Source organism: Neodiprion virginianus, chromosome 6 (genome assembly GCF_021901495.1).
Source record: "Neodiprion virginianus isolate iyNeoVirg1 chromosome 6, iyNeoVirg1.1, whole genome shotgun sequence".
Taxonomy (NCBI): Eukaryota; Metazoa; Arthropoda; class Insecta; order Hymenoptera; family Diprionidae; genus Neodiprion; species Neodiprion virginianus.
This window is the reverse complement of record NC_060882.1, coordinates 23,408,295-23,427,225: the sequence shown is the minus strand read 5'-3', so window position 1 is coordinate 23,427,225 and position 18,931 is coordinate 23,408,295. Positions and strand designations below refer to the sequence as shown.

The window sequence follows — 18,931 nt, the reverse complement described above, 5'->3', positions numbered from 1 at the left end:
AAACTTTTCGATAAAATGCAATTGAACATCATTCGCTATCGACAATCGGTAGTGCTTCCGTATTTTTGTTCGTGGGGTAAATCTTGGGGGTGGTTTTTATCCCTGAAACGGCCGAGTTAGGATACGAACAAAAATACTCGCCAAATACCTTGTGACGTGCTACACTATTTCATAGAATGACAAAAATAGGCGGGATACACACCTCGTATAGAACTTTTCTTATCAGGGAAGGAAGCTGTAGCCGGCTTATTGGTGAAATGACATGGCGCAGGTAACTGCGCGCTTTACTCCATTACCATGAGCTATTTACTCCGCGGCTCGACGTCAAAATTAGTATCAGTGTATCAAGACGGAATGGCAATAGCGGGTTACAGGCCGACGGTCTCGGGGTGAGCGGTGGTTGAAGGAGGGCAGTAACTCGGACAGGTCGCTCCGACGCAAGTCTCTCGTAGTATCCCGGACGGTCGTGGAGGAGCAACGCCCCCGGGATATGGGCACGCTGCAGGGACCCGGCGATAGCAGACCCTCCTTGAATACTGATCGACCTATTTTATTCAGTCCGTTCAACGTCTTGGCATTGCACAAATCTGTTATGCTTTACCGCTCACTCACTCTCCGTTCTTCTCTCCAGTGCCCATAACGCTCCGTTGTAAAAACTAACGACGAGTTTAATATTTGTGTTTTCGAGCGCGAGAACCGAACGAGATTAAGGAGGAGGAATTTATTCATACTCCTACGTTTCTCGCGTTTCACGAATCGAGAAATTCTCCCCTTCGAACTCTGCGCGCGTGTGTCTGCGTCGCTGTCTCTAGAAAGCCATGAAATTTGGCTGAAGCCTGACATTCGTTGCCTCAGTTTAACCTTGCGCTTGACCAGATTCACTCGAGCGTAGATTCCGGACAACCCGACCTCGGCCGAACTCGAGAGTATAAAGGAGAAATAAATCAAACAAGTCCCGTACATGTTAAACCGCGTCTCGCCCCGCGAGAGGACATTTCTTAAGAGCTAGGCAAAAGCCGCGACTCGGCCTCTGATAGTGCAGCTGTATAGAGAGAAAAGGCGAGGCTTGTAGACTGTTCGATGGATCTAGAAATCCGTCGTCTGGCAGCGACTTGAAAGGTTCTTTTACAGTTGAAAGGGACGTGAGAACTTTCGGGCTCGCATGGCGTCGCCTAAGCTCCCGGTCCTGTCAGGCAAAGGTCATACATGCTACGTGTATACCTATATACCACACGCACACACACACACGCGCGCGGTAGCTCCGCTATATCTTATAACTTATGTATATCTCCTCTATCGGCTATAGATCCGGATCGGGATCCAAGGGGGCTTAAACCCCGGGTGAGAACGTTTTATATCTGAGACGAGGATTCCGCAAGTGCTCTCCCTCTACGGTGCAACGGGAATTTTTACTCCGCCCGACGCCGATCGTCTCGGTCTTTGTCGTAGCTGCCACCTGAATCTTCTAACGTGCGCGGAAATCGAGTTTGCATGACATTTAAGAGTCAGTTCTCGCTATTTCATAAGCCTTTGACGCCGCTCGGAGAACTCGCGGCGAGAGGCGAGGAGCATGTAATACAAGGTATATGTATGCGTATAAGAGCGGCCGATGCATCTCGCCGCCAAAAGAACGCAAAGTTCTCTACGTCGTCGCCTCGGCATTAGAATTTTAAATCGACTCCCTCGCATCAATATCTGCACCTCGCTTCCCGAGTTTCGAGGACTCGATAGACGGCCGCTAGTCGGACCCAAAGGACCCAAAGAGTCTCGGATGAACGGCAACGGGCTATTTAAACGATCCCTGCACACCGCCGTCTGCGATGTTTAGGCCGTCCGCGTTTACGCCTCCGCATACACACGCGGCCGAGGATCTGGCTGCTGGCTGGGTGAAGACTTCGCCGAAAGCTCGACCCCCGCCCCTATATTTGATTTGAAACCGCTTCCGACGCATCCAACCGACATAATCCGCCCTATGTGGGTCGCTTGCGGTAATTCCGCACTCCCAACGGTCCGCCCTGTACGGGTCGTGACTCTCAACTCCATTACCGGCACCCTCCCCCCTTCGTTCCTCAGACTTTTGGCGAAGGTACTCGGTGACCACACCGCGCCTGCGCATCCTGCCGCATCCTTGCGCTCCCAGCTTCTTCCAATTCACATGCGTTACGTATACACCCCTCGCCAGCGTACGGATAGCCAAGGAACGACAGGCGCCCCTACCGCAACTTCTACCCTCTGACAGTTCGATCAATTTCTCGTCCATCACCGCCCTCGGGCTTACTTTGGCTCGCGTTAATGGGATCAAGATTTTCGGATGAGTTATTTCTTTCAAGCCTTATTGTTTGTTCGTCAACTATGAATCTGGAGTCGGGCTTGTTCAAAAAGTTGCTTTTATTTCTCGTTCTTTAAACAACCAGCTAATTACTATACCTCATTCACCGAATGAACAATACTTTTCGGGGCGTTGGTGAAAACTTCCAAATTTGCTAGAAAGAAAAAAAAAACACAAAAAAAACGCAATTATCAAGTCACGTTATTCCCACGTAATTTTTCGTGAACGAACGATTACGCCCAATCTAACATAGCTGAAATCAACAGTTCGAAAGATACGTTAAATTTTGAGCCACACTCATCTTTTGTCTCGAACCACGTCGAATAATTTTTTCACTACGGAGCTAGAGCGATCTCCGGTATGAGAGCTTCCCGCTGTGCAGTTAACGTACCGACGCCTGCACATGGCCACATGATCTTGAACGTATGCGCACGTTGCCTGGTTGGAAAAGTTTTGTTGCTAATTGTCAGGAATGGGGCGAGTTGAAACTCGATGGCACGTGCACGCGCACGTATACGTATAAGCAGCCTTCTTCGTTTACCGACTATTGCACCGGCGCATGCAGCTGAACGCGTGTGTGGTAAAGCGTTGGAAAGTTTTGCTGACTCGCTTAGACGCGCTTAAACACTTTAAGCTTCATATACCTAAGTTGGGGGAAAGAAGGCCCGAGGGCTTTGCTCCTTAGCTCTTGTCTACCGTATCGTAAAGTTACGAACGAAGGACCGGGCACAAACCGTGACAGGGATTTGGCCGACTTTCCAAAGTCGTCGCTTCTGCTTCTGCTCTTCTCTCCTCCGCCTGCTACTCCTCCAGATTCGCGGAGCCGACTGTGTGGACCCAACGGCCATCCACCCTTATCGTCGCTCGAAAATCATTGAATAAATTATACAACCCGAGTAAACCAGCAGGGACCTCGATCAGCCGCCGGTGCACGGATAAATAATTCAAGCATCTCACGCTCTGCGGTATAATTGATTATTCCGGTATTTAAGAACTAATTATCACCGAGGGGATTAAGCCCGTTCAAGAAACAGTCGCTACAACTTGGTACGTTGGAAATTTCGACTCGTCGCGTGCAACGACGTGCTTTTTACCGCACTAATTCCCCCGAAGATAGAAACCCTGTCGCTCGTAATGAGAATAATTATTTTACGCGTACGTGGAGCACCGTAGAGTGGATGAAACATATTTGATAAAGCAGTGCTTTTTAGAGTTCATTTCAAGTACGCATTTTAGGCGGTATAATTCTTACCCCTGCCTAAAGCTGAAAGCAGTATCGTATATCGGATCGTATAAAATTCGGAATAAAATTCTCGTTGAATTGTATGGGTTGGACTGAATAACCACTGACGAAATTGACACGGTCCAGTTTTTGTTTTGAAAGACAAATTGACAACAACAATAAAATTGTATGCACAAGGTTTAAATCCAAATTGAAATTCGATTTTCACCTCGCCCGTATACCTAACCTGAAGAAACGTAAAAGAGACATGCGAATATACGAGTACAGAGTGATTCAAGGATGTACATGGATATTATTTGGGAACAAAATTCCCAACCGATTTTGTTACGATTTGTTTGAACTATAGTTTGTTCTCCTTTCCTAGGAAAGTTTTAATCGCGTCGTTCTCCGGGCTTCGGAGGTTGAAAATTATTTTAGTTGTTATTGTCGTTCGAAGCGAGGCACTGAAATTTTCGAGAATGTATTAAACCAGTGCTCTTCTGTATTAACTGAGAGGGTATAGGTAATGTGGTTAGCAGTCAGCACTAAATTGTCTTAGACTCCTATTAGTCGACTACGGAGAGGCTGTTCGAATTTTATTTTGCTCAACTCTCCTTCGCTTTTTCTGTAACGCCACACGCGGTAGCGACGAGAAACTAATTTCTTGGATGACCAAAAGTTTGCCAATTCCAAGCGGTTTGTCGATGCTTGAAAACAAACCGCTCCCGATACTCGAGTTGAGTTTGGAAGAGTTGAAATGAAATAAAATGAAATAACAAAATATAGAAATAGAAATGAAGAAAAAAGCTCTATAAAAATATTATTTATATATGAGAAAGGTTAGCGGCGGGCGGTGTGTGGAAGTAAGAGAAAAATAAAATGAAACACGGTATTAGAAAAAAGGGTAGAGAGAGAAGGAAGAAAAAAAAAACTGTCGGTCCCTAGACCGTTTACATTGGTATTCAATGGTCGCGATTGAACTGCGGATTTTTCTGCGGGCAGGAAAAACTCATCAAAACTAAATCCGGGGCTCCTCGGCTCCCTGGCCTGTATCTACATACCTACCAATACGTATAAGCGTACAAGTATAGCGATAATATTTTTTACGCATGTATGAATCGCAGCTGAGCCGTGTGTACGTACATACATGCGATATATGACACGTATAGGTATCATCGTTTACTCGTGGACGAATTCTCACAAAACAAGAGAGTCGAACAAAATGAATGACGTAAAAATGTAACAAAATACGAACGAAACAAACGATTTATGAACGAAAAAAAAATAACACATCTCTTTGGTTTTTTCATTCGTCCAAGTGCAACGATGCAAATACTATGCGGAAAATGCAATCACGTTCCTCGTCAGCTGTCATCGGGAAGCTCGCGCGACGTCGCAAGGCGATTATTTGGTTTTTATATGTTTTAGCCTCTCGTCAAAATTTCATTAGGGAAATTCAATTTCAATTTCATCGACATCGTGATGCTTGAAACCGTTTAAACGTTACTTTGAGTAAAAATTTTCAAATGCGTAACTAAAATTTTAATGCAGCTTTCGAGAAAAGCTAGGCAGTTTGGAGCCTACGACAAATGATTAAATAGCCGATTATGCTGGTTTGTAACGGTAATTCGCGTGCACATATGCCGAGGCCAAACAACGGTTGACGCAAATATTGCAATTGAATCACAGATTAAAGTGGAAAATTCAGGAGAAATATAGTTCTTTGCATTTAGAATCGGCGAGTATATGCACGAGGATTACGTGAATGTAAATCGAATGAATCGATAATGATGTCGGTTGATTGAAAAAGTGGGTTATTCAGTTCAATGAGAGGATGAAAAGCTGGCGGATTACACGCCGGTTATACAATTAGAAAGTATTTGAAAGATAGGAATAACCTATTCGGAACCGTAGACGTGGAATAAATACTAATTTCTGTTAGTCCCCTTCAATTCTAAATGATGATCGACGAAAAGGGCGTTTTTAATGTTCGCAATTTTATATTACAGATGCAGGCCCGTGACGGTTATCCGGTGACCGATTTCTTCTCTTCTGCGAAACGAAGTAAAATATTTCAAGGTAATATTAATGTAGTGATAAAAGTTTTTTTCAACATGTCCCTTTCAGGTATTCTTATTACGCTAACAATATTCATGATAAATACGGGCATGTATCAAATTCTGAAGAAGTACGTATTAAGATTCCGCAAGGAGCTGATTGAAATTGTGATAACAGTTTTTGTGTGCTCATAATGTTACACGAAGAAAGAGCCAGAGAATTTTCGCCAAAGAATTATGGGTTTGGTAGTTTTGGTGAGAATTTTTATGGTATGCCCTCACACTCAACACGATATGAAATTTGAACTGTTACTCAACGGGTATGCATTGATATCAATGTATGTCTATGTCTATAATGAAGGTTGGATAGAATCGCGCGAAGAAGTAAAATGAAACGAAAGTATTTGGAGGCTTGTTAAATGGGACAAGTGGCGCGTGAATGTAAATCGTTACTAATTAAAATTAACGAGGAACAATCTTAATTATTAATAGGGGCAATCGCGTGCGGCCTCCGTCTTCCCCCATGAAGCGCGAGGTTCTTCGGCGCAGTGACGGCTGTATCTCTCTTAGCGGCGGTTACACTAATTAAACCAATTAATTACATCGAAATCGTTTCGCTTTACTTCTGCGACGAGCATTGTTCACTTTTTCGCCTTTAAATTGCCTGCTCATCGTTAGAAATAAAGAGTCGTAAGGTACGAGTAACGAACGCCAGTCGAGCAAGAGAACGACTTAAACTTCATTGTTCGCCCTCTTGGTGATTTTCTTCTTCCTTGATCCATTTTTTTTTTATTTTTTTTTTTTGCTTTTGTACTTCATGCTTTTTTCGGCTAATTGACGGGCTTTTGTTTGCTAAAGTAAGCAACCAAAGTGGCATAAGTAGCTTGTAATGGCTTGTCCTACAGATTTTAGTCTTCTTACTGCTGTGATCGATTTAAGAACCTTCTAATTCATCAGCGTCGTAGTACCTTATTGTGGTTAAAAATTGTGTGTACTCTAGAAATAATTGGGTTAGCTGGATCGGTTACAAACGGATCATTATCCATCTTGTAATTACTTTAAGCGTGAATGAATGATACCGAGGCCTGCGCTATGTGGTTCGGATGCCAAGGATTCGATTAGTAGAATAGAATCACAGTGGAAATCTATCCTCATTTTTCTCGACTCCGAGAAAAGTAGAAGGGTGTGAAATATCTGTGGGATTTTTTTTCCTTGCTATATTGCAGTGAGGGGAAAAGATCATTCGCAGCTGGGGGTGATACCGGCAATTTTTATTAACTTAAATCAGGCTTTTCATACCTGCGGGCTGGCGGTTTTACGGTAATGCTCGTATGCGTTGCACAAACTTGACGAATACCGTAAATTTTACACATAATTATCCACTGAAATACGAATTCGTTTCCAGCACTGAATCAGAAATGGAACCAGCAACGTCCCTGCGATCACTCAAATCCTGCACCGCAGTGAATGTGATAAATACAAATCCTTTCGCATTCATAGAGTCACGTTGTGAATTTTAACAATATCGTGTTAGAATGAAATGCACCACAGCATTTCTGTGGTACGAATTTTTTGTTCAAAAAGCTGATTCTTTGGGAAATGGATTTTTGACCTCTTGTAGGTTGATACGTTGATCTGTGTTGAAAGGTCACCTCCGAAGTAGTATATTTTCAGTTGGATGGTATATCTGGATATAACTGTTGGTGGCTTTTCAAATTTATATCGATCCGAATTAATTCTATAATCGATTTAGAACTAGACTTTAGCTACACTTGTGGCGGTTTTCAATCTTTAAAAATTCACCTAAATAATTGCTAGAACATGGCATCTGTGTCGTTTTCCTTCACTTGGCTTCACAGATGTGAAAAATTTGAAAGCCGATCATTCTGATAAAAGTCAGTTAGCGGTACGATAGTAATTTTGTATAGACTGAATTGTTTTCATACATTGACCGACATGTCAAATCAATGGAATATCGAATGCAACGGGCTTTCAGCATCGAGCAGCTGTGCAGCAGACTGGCGAATAAATTTTTCGAGGAAAAACATATATAGCGGAAAGTTTTAGGGGGTGCGAGGCCATCGCGGAACCGAGTCTGCGATGAAACACATCGATTTGCAGACTCTCTACGGATCTCCTGCTTATCTCTCCGATTTTCCGGGCTCTTACGATATAAGGAACTCGGGCAGCGCCATTGTCCATGCGAGGATCTAGTTTCCGGTCGACTACCACCGGGCATTCGCCGCGGGGTTAAACCGGAAGCGGTGCCTGGTCAGGGTAGATTCACTGCTATGATTATTTCCACGTGCAGCGGCGGCATTGAGATAGGATCAAGATATCTTGTATCTGAATTGTGGAGCCCGCCGAACGTTCTTTACGTCAAGTTTATTACTTTCAAAGGAATACCCGGGCGCATCTAGTGGATTAGAAGAAGAACGCGTCGCTGTGTTCGTCGTGGAGAAATAACCCGGTTTGACAAAAATTAAGACATCGCGAGCGACAGTGGCGATTATTATCAGAGGCCGCAAAGAGAATGGAAGGAAATTAGTGCCAATTGCGAAACTGCCGCTTCAGCGCAATTCAGAGATCGAGTAACACCGTTAATGATAGCTCTTTTCTGTGAGTAGGTATTAATAATATGAGTAACGGGATGGCGGAGCTGACGAAAAGAAAGTATAATCAGACGCTGCGAGGATCTATGGTTGCCAAGACAACCGGGGATTCGACGTTAAAAGTTTGTGCTTATTACTTGAATATCGAAACGTCACGTTTCTTGCTCCCCGCTTCGACAAATGAGCCAAAATATATTCTGACGCTCTGATGTCGGAGACCTTCGCGTCTTCTTGGAAGCCAAGATCCTGCCGGCCATGTCAGAGTGACTTATTGGCTAATTAGAATGAATGAAGAAAAGTTTCGAAATAAGTTGAGAAGTTGAAATTATTTCGGCGGGGCTCGATCGACCCGGAGGGAAGAGGCAAAAAGGAAACTAAGGGAGAGAAATGCCCAGACAAGACTGCAGGAAGACACTGAGTCTGAGAGACATTTTCCATCGAGCTAACCGCTCCCGTTTGTCGCTTGATCGAGGCGGCTGGCAAAAGTCGGGGCTGCTTAACTCGGTAAGATCGAAATTCAAAATCCCCGAAAAATAAGCGACTGGAGGCAAGAGGCTGCGGGTGGACGAGTCCTTTATGGCCCTGGCCGCGAGGACATGCCTTGGCAGCCTCACGGCTTCATCCCCAGCCGGTTAAGGGTTGGCTATTAGTTTGACTTAATGACGTCATTAGCCCGTGCGAGGTTACGTGATTGGTGGTACGGGGCGATGTTATTAATTCTAATCACCATCTTCAAGTCTCCGTGATATGCCGAACTACCTGTAACCCATTCTCGGCGGTGTTATTACCGTCGGTATACGGCAGACAACTAAATCCTTAGGGGGATGACCAGGTCAAGTTTAGCGCTGAACGGAAGGTGACCGGAGTGGTTCGAATCAGTTTGTTAAATTTTTATGTGTACGGGTGCTGGCACTCCTCACTTTGTTTCATCGTAGTTCCTCTTCGCGCTATATGTGCTGCACGATTTTATTAGATCAACGCGAGTTTGTCGCGTCATGCATATGTTAACGAATGTGCAATACCCCCAATCGTGCATACTTGATATTGAAATTCCCCCGAGCATACTCCTGATAATAATTGGTACGTTCGCTGAATACCGCGGTACGGTGAAATTTTCAACTTTATTCAAATATTTCACCAAATCCATAGAAATTTATTTTTATTCACTCGCAGGACCGTTGAAAATATTCTGTCGCAATTTAATCTGGACGCTTTTCTCGAATAGATCTGACACCGCCGGGTCTACCGGGTATGAAAAGCAATTTTAAATTCACATAATGTCGTTGGAAATTCGAATAACAGAATGTTGACACGTAAGGACTTGAAGTTGTGCCGCCTTCTCATGAGCTCGGAATTCTCCGGCCTTTTCCTTCCATCAATTCTAACTTTCAGCATTCAATTTGAAAGACATGTTTATTCGCTATTCTCCATATTACACGCTAACACATTTCAGTTGGCTTCAGTCTGTAGAAAGACAGACTCCCAGGTAGTCAGGTAATGGGTGAAAACGAAAGAGAAGAGACACTCTCTTTCCGTGTTCAGCGAAGCCTCCAACTTGTCTTCATCCTCGAGGAACCGAACGTCCGTAAAAATTCTTTGTGTGCTGTAATGACGCACTACGGTTTCAATTCGCACCCCGAGATATAATACACTTTCCAGAGAACAGGCAAACCTACAGATTTCGAGTTCCTCGCCCCGTCGTAACGTATATTGGGCTAATTTCTGTTCCTCTTCTTCTAACATCGTACATACAGGGTACGATATTTTTCAACCGAAAATACGATTGATTTCCGAAGTCTATCCAGAATGAATATGCAAGACAAATAATTTTTTGCTACAACGATCCGAAGTATAATACTATTGAAAACTCTTCATTGCTCTTCTCAGTTTAACAAAGTCGATGTTAAGAAATCATTCGTTTCTTTACAGTGGCTCAATAAAAGGCTCGCCAAATCCTTCGACAGCATTATTTTATCCTCAAAGTTTCGGACATTTTATCTTCACAACTCGTCACTCCACGTCGTAAGTCGCGCGGCGGGCCAACGATTCGTCAATTGCTTCGGCGATTTCGCGTTTTTTTTCGCGCAAACGACAGAATTCAATGTTCATAGTGTTTACCTTCGTACAATTGTCGGTATCTTTCTTGGAAATGTGTCGCGGAGTTGCGTACCAATTATTCTTGTTTTCCCAGACATTCACCCGGCGACTAGACGCCCTGAATTCAAGAGGGAATAAGTGTTCAGACTGTTCAAAATTGAGTACACCCTATGTGGCGCGCATTATATTGTACTCAAATAAATTACGGTAATCCAATGACTCTATCGCACACCCCTTTGAACTTGAATATAATCAATTCAGAGGAGAGTCCCTTTGTACTAGACCTCTAGTTTGCGAATTCTCGGGGTGAAGTTAACGGCGGAACTCAATTAACAGATTTTCATAAAAAATTCACCATTCGAAGCAATGCGCGCAAATCGACAAGCGAGAAAGTGTTTAGCTCTGTTTCGGATTACCAAGACATACAACTCGCAGAGCTTCGCCAAAGTAAAACAAAGCACGACGTTGGATAATTTTCTTCAGTCTCGGCAAGTTTTAATTATCAAACACTTCTGAAGTGATCAGTTCGGAACTAATCGCGGTACGTCGTCTCATTGGTGGATCGATTGGTTTGGACATCTTTTCACCTCCGTTTACTTCAATATAACAGGCATGGAAAGTCTTTGATTTCGAGTCCATGTTCAACGTTCCGTTTAATTTGAAATCGGTTCGACCACAGCTTTGCATTTTCTGGTTGCCAGGTTCAGTTCAGCAGCATTATACAATCTAGCCACAGAGATACGTGTATGAATGTTACTCGCAGTTACCTGGGGCACCGCAATTGGATGTTAAAAAACTTTTGACATCCGCAACGGGGAACTTTCCGCACTTTCCACATCGGACATCCGGCTGCTGAGAGGAGAAGCCCGTAGCTGTCGGTGAGATGAGCATGCGGGTAAATTCAAATACAGCCTGGGGCGAAGTAGGCGACCTCGGTGCGGGACAGTTAGAGATTGATGAGATATACCGGCCCGTAATATTGGCGGAGGGTGCGAGGTCCTCCTGAGTTTTGGCTGCATAAGGGTCCAAGTCCGAATGTCACCCGCGTTCATTACGCCGGGTTTCGTCCCTTTTAGGGGTCTGGATGAGCGCTGGGAGTTCGGGGATCCTCTGGGCCAAGTTCCTCCGCCTCTGTGCGCCGGTAAACTTGGCCGTGAAGCTGTTCGGAACGCCTGGTATAAGTTTGAAATTGCTCCAATCCGAGCCGATCTGTCGGCGCTTCCGGTCTCCGATGAAACTTAGCTCTGCGGGATTTTAAAACTCTGCACAGTCGCCGGCGGAAGTTGCTCCGGGGTTACAACCTTCTCTCCCCGATGTGTACGCCGGTATAGATATACACGTGCCCCCGCATTCTGTACGCATTTATGGGTTAGGGTTGGTCCCCGTTCGGTTTGGTTTGGTTTGGTTTCTATCGTTTCATCGTTCCTTTACCGAACTCCAAGTATAAGTTTTGGAGGAGGAAAATGGCTGCGGGCTTCTTCGACGACCCTTCCAATAGCTTTGTTGGGGTTACGTTGGCGAATTATTGCTCGTTAGATTTCCATCGAGGGACCAGTTACCGGCTATTTTCTGCAGGATTCTTCGGTTAAAGGGGCTATTTGTAAAAGTTGACCAAGTCAATATCTATACTATACGAAGTTATACCGCAGCTAGCCGTATAAGTCATACTTCCTCATATTGATTCACCACTCTCTGTTACACACTCTTCTACTCTTGACTGTTGGCTGAAATTTCACGATTATGTGTACATCATATATACTTTCTTCTCACTTTCGATCGCGCGAACATCCATCGATTCATCCAAATCCTCGGAAATATTTTCCCTCTAGTACTTTCTCGTGTTTGAATTCCCCCCTGGAGCGAGATCGCTGGAGTTAGCGAGGAGAAGTCCAACGAGAAACTCTTGAGGACAGCATGTGTGTTTCAATTCGTGCGTGTGTTTGTGCATATGTGTACCCTTTTCGCGTGTGTGAGTATACCTATTCTCCCACACCGTGCCATTATTACGGCCGTTCCTTTATTTGACCAAGAATAACAGAATCAATTCCAGATCTTCGAAGGGTGCTAGATTTCTCTTGGTATATATACACAACACACAGTGATAAAGATTTGAAGAATGGTTAAAGCTACTATTATACCTCAGCCATTATACTTACTCGACGTGCCTTTGTTGCCGAAATAAAATTAAAATTCTTAGCAGTTGCAGGAATCTTCACTGGAGTGTTGAAGGAAAATGATATTCTCAACACCCTGCACGTATTTCGTGAAATGAGCATTGACTCGAAGAGAAATGCGTTCAATAAGAGAACCAAAAACTATCATATACCGGATGAAATTATTAAATCGTATACTCTTGCCAGGGAACAACTTCTCGAGCATAAGTGAAAGCAAATAAGCGCCTCTCGCTCTTTAGTACTACAGATTCGTTTCCTTCCGTTGCCTCTGCGCCCATTTTTCTTCTCGATCTCGTTTTACACTGTTGTCAGGCCGCCAGTACAAAACCTCGAACTTCAATGATTTTCCATAATTTCTGCGAAATTATTAAAAAAATTTAACATGTATATTGTATAATTGTTTCTCGAAGTCTCAAGTTTTTTTTTTTGTTATATCATAATACTCAAGTTAGAAAAATAAGTAAGAGTTTCTTTCAGAATACACTCACGTAAATGCTGATCTCGCTGACTCGGCCGTGGGATCATTTTTACCGAACGACAAACATGCGGGGACAAAAAACTTTTTTCATACTTGAAAAACTGGCTACCAAAAAATACAACTCTTAAACTTGGATTTTTGGTTGCGAAATAAGCTCGCTCGAGGACGGTTTGGCTCTGCCGAATTATACCCTGGCTTACCACGTGGTTTCATTTGAAGAAAATATTACGACACAGACGCGCATGGGGGAGCAGAAACAAGCCAGTACAAAAAAGTGTACGTGTGCTACATGTATACGCTACAACGTACCTTGAACACGTATATACCCATACATATGTACATACATATTGCATATATATCTTTATTACGAGCGGGGATGTAGGGAAATAAAAACAACCTACGGTGTGGTCATATTTTCACAAGAGTTGTCTGCAGCACAGAAACACTCTTGCAGACTAACGCCCCGATCAGTCGTTTGATCGGAATTCAGGTCTTCGGTTTCCGAAAATCCAAAGAAGCTTACCACAACCCTCGTAATGGTTCCAAATCAAATTTTCTAGGCAATGGTAATAGCCCGGGCGTTTTCTTCCGATTTTTTCGTCTATCGCATGGAAGAGAAGTTGTATACATCATCAGAGTTTGAACGTTCGACTTGAGTACAGTATTATTTAAATTCAGTGTATTCTCGTCGCCGCGGCGTTTCGAGGCTCTCGAATATACGTCGCACGAATGCGACAATACGAGTAATAGCTAGTAATTCTCACTCTAATAAAGTAATTCAATTTTATCCCACGGAGTTTTATTCTGTTCTCTTCTTTCTTTTTTGCACTCCCGTATTGCCGTTAGGGTCAATCGGATCAATGGCAAGGTTAAAATTGTGCGGAATCTAGGGTAAAGCAGTACGATCGTACTAACAAGTGGGAATCGAAATTCTATACGGAGAATCGAAAATAAGTTGAAAAATCAAATATCGAAGTGATACCAATGTGGTATTCAACGGGGGGTGCGCCTTACCTAAGCTTTTCGATATATGAATAAAACCATTGCAATTCTATGGGGGACTATACGGGACGTGATGATCCTTGCCGTAACATAACATAACCATCCCCCCGAGCCTAAGGTTATTCCTTTGGTTTCCTACGCATTTCTCCCTGACTTTCTTCTTGTCCCTCCTCGTTTCGCGTCGCATCCGAATGTCGTTCGGGCAAATCGTCGAAACGAAAACGGAGACCCGGACTTCGAAGATGGTTCGTTAGATCTATCACGAGTGAAAATGTTATTATTTTTTATTCTTCCATTGACCATTCCTCATTAATTGTTTGTCAATGATGCTTATTCAAGTGGTTGCGTCAATATTTTCGATATCAGAATATCTGTACCGCGGTTAAGTATTTTTCTTGTCACATAAGGATTTCTTCGAGTCTGTGAATATTCTTCGATTCCGTCGGATTGAGCTAGGTGCTTCTGTTTCGAAGTCGAGTGGAATCTTCGCTTAACTGACGCGGCCATTAGATAACTACGTATCGCATCCGGGTGTAGCAGCCCCATAAAATTTCAATACATTTATGCAAGTTGGCCAACACCCTTTGCCACCCTTTCCTTACCAGTTCCTACCCTTGGCTGCTCACGCGCGTTCGTTCTGGCGCAAGTAGACCATAAAGTTCTTTTTTCCTCCTATTCTCTTCTCTCGGTTATTTCATTTTCTCCCTTCTTCCTCGCTCGCCCCTCTATGCCACACACTGCGCCTCATCTTTCTCCCTTTTGTTTTCTTCTCGTTTTGTTTTACTTTCTCTTCTCTTCTTTTTTCTTTTGTTTCATCTCGTCCCTCGTTTTCTCTACCCCGTATGTACAAATATAGCTCGGAGAGAAAGGAACCTGTCGTTCTGATGTTTCATACATACTTTGATACACCGAAGTGGAAACAATAAACGGATAACAGCAACCATTGTACGTCTTTTGGAAAATTTTATCGAACTCACCCTTACGATACATATTTAAACACCGTTTCACGGTATAATTTTGGTCTGTGTTTTCTTTGGATGCATGCATCCCGAACGGATCACCATTCTAAGAGCCTATGGGTAATTTTTAATTCGTTTCCAATTACATTGTCAGCGTGTTTTGACCGGCATTTTGCAAATTGATCGTCGTTGAAAATTAATGTTGGAGGACCGGGTGCTTTTCCCCGGAAGACAAACACTGGGTTTTAATTACGACGTGGCCCGGGCTAGACACAGTTCTCTGATAAGCAGGAGCGCAAAATGGACCATCAAGGCAAAATGGACAGCCTTCGACGTAGTAGTTGACGAGGGGCGAAATGGACCACTTCGAGAACGTTTCTAAAATTACGTTTCACACTTCAGCGTGCAAAGTGTGAACGCACAAGGCTAACATTTTATGGCGCGATATCTATTATCATAATCTTGCAATTACTATAACGTATTTTCAGTTTGACCTGTTTCAATCTCTGAAGTATAATCCATTTTTCCGAATAACCTGCGAATACCAGTATAACTTAAAATTAGTGAGGAAAGCCTGACATAAGACGTAAGAGGCGGAAAAAATAATTTTCGAAAAATGAATACTTATGATCCGGTAAATGCCAAGAATAGTGAACCGTTTTATAGACGAAATTGAAATTAGTGAAACGTTGTACTTTGAAGCTTCTATAGAAGGCATATTTCCTTGGGAGGTCCATTTTGTCTCACACTTCCGTACAAGACAGAACTCCTGATGTGCTTAGTTTCTGCTAGCAAACCGAGAATTTCAGAGTAATGTTTTTGCTTTGGTTTACCACCAGGAAGCAGCTCTGAACACGGCCGTTTAGCCCTGACCAACTCGACTTTGACTTCTCGCACTTACTTTCTCAGCGAGTGCGTATATTTTATTTACACGTTCAACACTATCGGTGGTCGATTGGTGAGCAGGGTGAGCCCGGATGTCTCTCATGTCAACTCCTGATCTCGCAGTAAAACGTGATAAAATACCGTCCACGAGGGATCTTCGTTTAACAAATTGACGACTGGCACGTCATGAGCATGAAATTGCGAAGGCGTCTTTCTGTTTGACATCCAAAGTAAGCTGGAGGATTCGCAGGATGTCAATCAGCAAATCAGAAATTTTAATTTTATCAGTCCCGTTAAGGTTAATTTTTTTTCTTTCCTTCTCCACCTCCCTTCTGCTGGAATTTTCCTCACCCTTTGTCCACTCATTCACCCCCGCGTTATCTTTGTTTCTACTACTTATGATTAGACAGAAACCAACTTCAAGCTGCGATTTCATGATATTTTGACTTAGAAGTTCGCATCCACCACCAGTATGGCTGCGATTCGTTTATGCTTCGTCAATAGCAGCCAGAAGTTAAACTTTAAGAGCCACACGCGATGCCGCAGCCATTTTCCTAGCTTCCGTTCAAGCGTCAGTGCACTTCGGGAGAAAAGAAACTATAAAAAACGACGCGATGTGGGATAAATTAGATCATCTTTGATCGGTCCCGATATTTATCTACTCGAGGTCGTGGCGACGAGTCGACGTCAGCGATCGGGTCGGATCTGTAGGGCGTGAGTTAATTCCGTCAAATATTTAACAGCCCTGGTAACGCACGGGAACCAATCTGCATTCGGCATGCTGTTTAGATATTATTTAGCAGTAAATCGTTGCGGGGTTGGCAGCGCTGTACCGCTGACGCTGCAACACGCTAAAGGCGGATCCTCAACCCTGTACCAGCTGCTGCCCAGGTCTACCATCCTGCCAGCCTTTACACGAGCCCCGGATTCCGGCCATATCCCGTCTCTGGAGGAACGGGCTTCGCTCGTAGAAATAGTTATACGGATTTTGATCTACCGGCATCCGTCTTCCGCGACATAGTTTGAGTACGTGTTCGCGGATTTACGATGACTTTTCACTTTTTCTGGATAACGGCTGCTCCTTCTTTCCGTCCCTCTCTTCGTTATTTTTTTTTTTTTTCTCTTTTTTTATCTTCAGCGCTAGGCAGACTTGGATGTGTGGCGCGTTTATATTCACGTCAGTAGATAGACAACGCAGTAGTCTCCGTACATGCGAAAGTAGCAGCAGAACCTACTGCCAAGATTTGGCAAGCTCTAGCAAGTGGAGGAAAAACGTGACGCCCGTGCGCGTAACTCAAGGGAGTAATAAACACATAACACTTTAGTGACAAACTGCGTATGGGATACGTATGCGGGTGTGCATGAGTTTGCGTGTCTACGTCTCTTTATACAGACCTGCCGGTTACATGTTTTCTAGAAAATTGCCAGGGATTTCGTTCGGTCTGAAAGTTGCCGAGAGTATAAAGAGGGAACCAAGGCTAGAGCGTACACCCGTCGTACCTTTATTAAATTTGTTTTTGCAAAAATCAATTTAGCTACCAGGTACCTGCAACTCGCGTATAACGGTACGGAGTAAACTGTCTCTGTTCTCGGAGCAGCTCAACCCTCTGTCTGTATCAGGCAACTCTTATCCCCCTATGTGTCGTTAGAAAATTAAGTTTACCGCGGCAGCTAGGGATGACGACGTTTTTCTCTCCCCTCGGTACTTCGTCGGCTGCATCGCCGCGGATAGATAGTTTCAAAATTCATTATATCAGAGATGAAAAGTATCGAACGTGCAATAATTGGCAAATCGATTAACAAAGAGCTCCAATGTGATTCCAATGGCTCTCCCTCTCGGTTAGTCTTTGCCGTGATTAAAAATGGCCCGGCTTGACAAGTGGTCGGCCCCTTTCACTCCTCGTCCCCTCTTTCATTTGCTACCGTGAACCCCCACCATTTTATCCGGAGCGGTGTAACAAACCGTAGGGACATACGTCATTGTCCAATTGTCGACAAATCCTCACGCACCCTGACCTGACGCGCCCGCATTCAGGGGATGGGGATCACCGCGCTGACCTCGACCATTTAGCGACTAACTCTACTCCCATTGTCCCACAGGATAAGGATGGTAATCGCGTCATGATTCCTAAACCTGTTTCTCCAACATTTTCCTCGTGGTTTGAGTCTGGGTTTTGTGGTTACCTTGCGTGCTGGAAAGCTTTTCTTTCGTATACTAAGCGTATATCGCTTTGCCGTCGCCGGATCTTCTAAGAATCAACGAAGTGAGAGTGTGAATCATTTTATTTTTAGAAATTTCTTGTATCCTTTTGTATTGGAGTGGGACGATATTGGTGAGTGTTTATAAATCGCAGGAGCAGGATTCGCCAAATTACAGACATATTTCACTAACCTATTCACGGGGGAACGACAAACGAGAAAGTAAAATAGGTACATCTAGCGAGCATTTATTGCTACCGATTGGCGAACACTTGCGAAAATTCAATCGCGATTTATTCCATCCCAATTCCTAAAATGGAAACAGCAATCATTGGAACAATCAACGGTAGTTCGTGCCAGTCATCGTGGCGAGTGTGGCGCGTCTCGGAATTCGCAGACTTCGGTGTTTTCGGATTTTTTGTCAGTGGTGTAGAAAATAGAGAAATTTTCCGTCGAGTTTGAGAATATCGGCGGTATAAACGAGAGGGTAAAAGTAGTGAATAGTTTTCTGGGGTGTGATGAGACGACCCCGCGACTGGATCTTCAGCGTCAGAGGAGATGAAAGTTGGGGAAGTAAAGCACGCGTATAAGATCGTCCATTTAAATAACAGCCTGCAGCAGTGGGCGGGAGGAATTGTGACGGTGAGTTTGCCACACTTCACTTCTTCTTCGGCTCGAGGCTGAGTTCCCTGGTAACATTTACAATTCCAAGTATTGTCGAGCGAATTCCTCCTCCATTCCTCGAGCCGCCCTCCGCCTCTTAATCTGAGTCGTCATCTTCTTCGTTATCCAGACGCAATTTTCCGGCTCCACTCCAATCGGCCCGAAATTTCTCAACAGCCGCCATCCAAAATCTCGGCTGATATCTTTTCTCGGGAAATTTTTAATCTCCTCCAAGTTTCCACCCGATCGACAGC

General features: G+C 43.9%; 1 protein-coding gene across 1 annotated transcript in view; it reads left to right on the top strand.

The window, feature by feature from the left end:
* Window positions 1–18,931, top strand: part of LOC124307950 (hemicentin-2-like) — a 297,325-nt gene that overhangs the window by 60,780 nt on the left and 217,614 nt on the right. The window contains exon 2 of the mRNA XM_046770196.1: window positions 5,561–5,630. The gene's annotated coding sequence lies outside the window, so the exon portion shown is untranslated. The remainder of the gene's footprint in view (window positions 1–5,560; window positions 5,631–18,931) is intronic.